This window comes from Pollicipes pollicipes, unplaced genomic scaffold, assembly GCF_011947565.3.
Source record: "Pollicipes pollicipes isolate AB1234 unplaced genomic scaffold, Ppol_2.1 Scaffold_1600;HRSCAF=1878_pilon_pilon_pilon, whole genome shotgun sequence".
Lineage (NCBI taxonomy): Eukaryota > Metazoa > Arthropoda > Thecostraca > Pollicipedomorpha > Pollicipedidae > Pollicipes > Pollicipes pollicipes.
The window spans coordinates 21,047,049-21,052,563 of NW_023595962.1; the positions used below are offsets into that span (position 1 = coordinate 21,047,049).

The 5,515-nt window shown below is 57.8% G+C and overlaps 1 long non-coding RNA gene across 2 annotated transcripts; it reads right to left on the reverse strand.

Moving 5' to 3' along the window:
* Nucleotides 1-454: 454 nt before the first annotated feature.
* Nucleotides 455-5,048, reverse strand: LOC119090051 (uncharacterized). 2 transcript variants are annotated; one of them, XR_005093200.1, is made up of 4 exons: nt 4,105-5,048; nt 3,524-3,667; nt 2,984-3,055; nt 455-628 (listed from the first exon to the last, which is right to left on the reverse strand). It is a non-coding gene; the product is annotated as an uncharacterized LOC119090051 (long non-coding RNA). The 2 variants fall into 2 exon arrangements; XR_005093201.1 differs by lacking the exon at nt 455-628 and adding an exon at nt 2,414-2,559.
* Nucleotides 5,049-5,515: the final 467 nt, after the last annotated feature.

Here is a 5,515-nt window from a genome sequence, read left to right on the forward strand (position 1 = left end):
CGCCACAGACAGGTGGACGGGCTCAGCAGGCAGCGGTAGGCCCAGTTTGACCGTGACTGGCGCGCCAAATGTGCGTGATGGCCGTACTGCGGAACTACGGTCCCAGCCACGCGGCACGGCGGCAACTTCGAAATATGGTCCGCGCCTGGATATCAGGGGTCCAGATGTGCGGTGCAGGTAGGACCACCTGCGCACGCGTCGCCCTATGGTGACCGCACGCAGGGCCCAAGCTATTGCCCCCCGTCAGCGCCGCTCCGGGGTCAGGTGCAGAGCGGCACGGCGGACGCACCGGCGGCTGGCGGCGCGACCGAGGAGGAGGAGGGGGCCGGGGCCGGCGGCCGCACGTCACCAGCCGGCACGGCCGGCACCGGCGACGGAGACGCGACGGGCCGGGGCGCCGGCGCCGGCAGCGCGCCGGCGTCGGGCCTGGCGGCCGGGAGGGCGCCGGGGCCGCCGGCGGCTCCAGTGGCGGCGGAGGAGGCGCCGGCTCCGGCTGAAGCGGCCGGAGTGGTGGGCTTCGCGTTGGCTCCGGCTCCCGGTACGGCGCCGGGTACGGCTGCGCCTGCGGCTCCGGCGCCGCCTCCGTCAGCGACGGACACGGACGCGGCGTCCTGACCACCAACGACCGCTGCCGGCAAGGAGGGGCTGTCAGGCTGACACCGCCACCGGGGATGTCTCATGATAACAGCAGGTGGTGTTTACTGGCGCACACGACACCTGACGTCATTCTGCGTCACAGACTAATAATAATAGCAGGTGGTGTTTTTTATCACGCATGCGACACCTGACGTCATTCCGCGCCACAACCTGATAACAACACCAAACCCAGCCGTTGGCCAGAGCTGCAGAAGGCTCGTTAAGCGATCGAAGCCAACCGTCGCAATTGAGTCAAACTTTCTGCCCTGCTCCTGCATCACGCCGTTCATGGCCGAGACAGCGATCGAGACAGAGGGAGGGACAGCGAGAGAACAAGAGACACAGAGAGTGCGCCCGTGTCCGGCTGACGGGCGGCTGCCGGCCGGCCTTCCGGACATAGGTGCTTTGGCGGGAGGCGGCGGGCCGGTTGGCGCCCGAGCCGGGACGCTGTGGGCTGTGGGCTGTGGGCTGTGGGCTGTGGGCTAAGGGCTGTGCAGGCCAGTCATGCAAACCATGCAGACTGGATACGCGCAGGGGCGTCGCCAGGATGTGAGCCCGTGGCAGGCAATAGCCTGGGGAGGGGCGGACCGGCGTTCCGGGGGTGACGCCACTGTCTGGTCTAGTGATCACGCTGTTGCGACCGGCGTGCGCGGCCGAAGCAGGTGAGGTGCGCGTCTCCGGGGGACACGCAGCCCCAGCCGGCCGCCGGCCTCGCGTCCCTCGAGCCGGCCGGGGAGTGGCTCGAGGGACCCGCCGTATGGTCACCGCCGGCGCGCCGTGTCGCGTCACCTGCCGACACCGAGCAGCGGCCAGCCAGGCCACCACCGGCGGACAGCTCGCCGGCGGTCACTTCAGGGTGGACCAGCTTCAGCCGTAGGACACCCTACAGCTGTACAGCCAGATCAGACCCGCTGGGGGACACCGTACAGCCGGATCAGACCCGCTGGGGGACACCGTACAGCCAGATCAGACCCACCGGAGGACACCGTACAGCCGGATCAGACCCACCGGAGGACACCGTACAGCCGGATCAGACCCGCCGGGGGACACCGTACAGCCGGATCAAACCCGCTGGGGAGGACACCGTACAGCCGGATCAGAACCGGGCCTTTCGCCGGCCGCCACGGGCCTCTCGGTTGTGTTCGGGAGCCAGCGGTGGCTTCTTCCAGCCTCCGTGTGTCACCCAGGAAAGTTTCGAGGCCAGATGCATCAGCTGTCAGTCTCTCCATATCACCCCAGCTGCATCAGCTGTCAGTCTCTCCATATCACCTCAGCTGCATCAGCTGTCAGTCTCTCCGTATCACCTGGTTCTGTGGAGGAGTTTCGAGGCCAGCTGCATCAGCTGTCAGTCTCTCCGTATCACCTGATTCACCAGGGAAGGTTCGAGGCCAGCTGCATCAGCTGTCAGTCTCTCCGTATCACCTGGTTCTGTGGAGGAGGCGGTGGAGGAGGCGTTGGAGGAGACGGCGGCGGTGCTCTCGGCGCTCGTCACCCAGCCAGCTGTCGTCCTTCCGGCCCGCTGCCCGTCCCCAGCAGGCCGCTCAGCGCCCTGCGCCAGCGCCACCCGCGCGGCCTCAGGCTGCGCGGGGGCGGCTGCGCTCCCGCGGCGAGCTCCATCGACCACCCGCGGGGCGCCACCGGCGAGAGAGGCGCCCGCGGGGGCGGCTGCGCTCCCGTGGCGAGCTCCATCGACCACCCGCGGGGCGCCACCGGCGAGAGAGGCGCCCGCGGGGGCGGCCGGGCTCCCGTGACGAGCTCCATCGACCACCCGCGGGGCGCCACCGGTGAGAGAGGCGCCCGCGGGGGCGGCTGCGCTCCCGTGGAGAGCTCCGGCCACCGGCCGAGGCGCGGTGCCACCGGCGAGAGAGGCGCCCGCGGGGGCGGTGGCCTCTGGAAGCGGGGGCGCGGCTGACGACGGGCGGGCTGCAGGCGGAAGGCAGGGCGCGTCAGCGGGGCGTCGGTGTCGCACCGCCGTGACGTCGCATGCCAATACAACGGAGCTTGTTAAGATGTTGCTCATGCATACAGTGAGGTGGCTCAACTGACGTCTGCTACTGGAGGCTACAGTTAGGCTTAGTGTTGCTCATGCAAAGTATCTACCTTAATAACAGGGAGCACCTGGTCAGCAAGCATCATTAGCGAGCAGCCAATGGCGAGCCTCGCTGCCAGAAGCGGGCCAACGGCGGGCCTCTCTGCCGGAAGCTGACCAATGGCGAGCCTCATAGCCAGAAGCAGGCCAACGGCCAGCTGCCCCAGCAGATGCGGACCAATCAATGCTGAAGCTGCGCGAGCTACTCATCCCGCACTAGTGACACTTAACCAAGAGCCAGGCATGGGCAATGCTTACCAGATGGGAGGGCCTGAAGGACAGCGTTGTGGTCCTTGGGAGCCTCAGCAGCCAGCTCTGGCTTGATTCCTTCTGCCAGAATAACAGCATCAGATGCAGAAAGTGTTTGTCATATTCCATCAGTGGCAGTATGACTTCCAGCACAAATGGAATGACTGTTGCTGCCATTACCAGAACACTTTACCAGAACACACATTACCAGCACATGAACACAAAATAATATGGTGTGCTCATATGTTCATATCATAAACATGGTGTGCCCATTTCATTCCACGGATTGCAACATCCTGCCATATCCTATAAATTAACAACAAATAAGTATTAAATGATGCCAATGCAATATTAGCAATTGAATAACATGGTATAACCCAGATGTCAGACTTTTTCCCTCCTCTCACATCCCTCCATGGCAGCTAAAGGCACTGGCCTGAGAAACTTATCCTCAGTCATCCACAATTTGCTCTGCCCTGTGCAGATGCAAAGCACTAGTTGACACCACACAACAGCAGATGCTGTTACCAATGAGCTTGTGCTACCCACCAGCTGGAGCTATCCCGGGTGCAGGCTGTGGGTCGGCACCACCGGCCTTGCTTTCTGCAGAGATGGCCAGATCACCGGCTGCTGCTGGGTGCAAGGCTATCCTGGCTGGTGCTCCCTGCAGTCTGCTGGGAGGACTGTCCCCACCTGATAATGGATATCAACAGCAGATTTAGACTCAAGACTAGGCAATTCTCATAAAACAAATTTGTCAATGCATGGATATAAATGACTAGATCAAATGAGCCACCAGCTACATCCTAAATGTCAATTGTTATTTGTAATATTGGTTAACAAACAAGAATTCCATTACCAAAGTTTTAGACAGTATTGTACTTAAACACACAAATATCTTTTTTGACACCCCAGTTAATGATGATGAATGGGATTTTAGGGCACCAGGGCTGCAGTGGTCATTTTGAAGTTTTATTTTTTGAATGTAGAAGGCTTAACTATATGAGCAAGACCTCAAAATGGTGCATTAATTTTTCAGCCTAAAGCACAGCCCAAAAGCTTAGTGACCAGGCATAAAATGCACAAAAGTATAATACAAATTCACGTGTATATACCTGGCATGTGCTTACCAGTGGTATGTGGTGCTTTGGCAAGCATGGCTTCCAGTACCATTCTTCCATAATATAATGACTGGCACTCTTCATTTGCCTGCACATCACCATCTGGGTGTGGAGCAGACATTGGCAAACATGTCTGTGCACACTTCTCCCCATACTCCATCCTAGTCAAGCTTCCAAATGATTTGTCTTGACTTCAACCACCTTGACAGAAGTGCACACACTTTCTCCACAGGCACAGAGTCATTCATGTTTATTGTTTGTGGAAAATCCACTGTCTGAGAGGTATGGCATATAATCCTTAAGGTGCTAAGACTGAGTGCACAAAATGAGCCAAGAGGGTCAGGAACTGTGGCTGACTCATCCTTTGGGTAAGGCCTGCTGCACTTTGGGCTTATCTGTGGTCCTTCTGGGGACATGGTGACCCCTACTGATTTCAGCATTAATTCCCAGTTACTCTTTGGAGTCTTGCATACTTCTTTGGAGAGAAAATCAGCCAAATCATCTGATATCAGCTTCGGAGATGGCGTTTTTGAACTTCTTGCCTCAGCGACTGCCATTAGGATGATGCCAGTCAGCACATTTAACACTGCTTGAAGACCAGCCTTCATTCTTCTGGGAGTTAAATGCCCCTTCTTTTTCACTCGCTGTGGTGGATGCCCCAACACCACAGGACGGCGTGCAGGCGAATATCGGACCACCAAGTAGCAATAATCACTTGTCAGTCGTGAAAAACACCTACCACCAAGTTCAGTTTGGATGCAGGGAGGTACAAACCACAACCGACTTTTAACCTGGCAGCTGGTTGATGTCCTGCCTAGTATGCTATTTTTCCAAATTAACTGCGGATTTGGCCAAGCAGCCCCCACGGCCCAATTAGTTCCCCGCAGACCACGACCGCCCTTACCGCAGACAACACTGTCTCAATGGGCACCACCTCGACCCCACGTCGCAAGCGAGCCGCGTTGAGCTATGCGCTAAATGAGTACGTCATAAGGCGAAGGGACTAAACAGCGAACAAAGCATGTTGATAACCTCATGCTATTAGTATGTGCGTTTGATTGTCACCAAACCTTCACCATTCGACGCCGCTTGGTAGAAAACCTTTTCTAAGCGAGAGATAGCGATCTTGGGTAAGCTCAAAAGGTACCTAAAATGAGAAAACAAACCAGCATTTTGCAGAAAACCCCCATCCTCCGAGTCTTTTTGAAAGATGACCATAAAACAGTAACAGTCAATGCGGACTCTTGGCCGGTTAGATACCTTTCGCTCTGGTGGGGGCAATTTGACCCCCTCAGATCTCAGAAAACCAAATTCACAGGGTTTGTTAGCCTGTGCGCAAACTCACTCAGCTCATATTTTGAGGCTCCTAGGTCATGACCTTTTCATACAAGGTTCCTAGGTGACCAAAATCATACAGGAC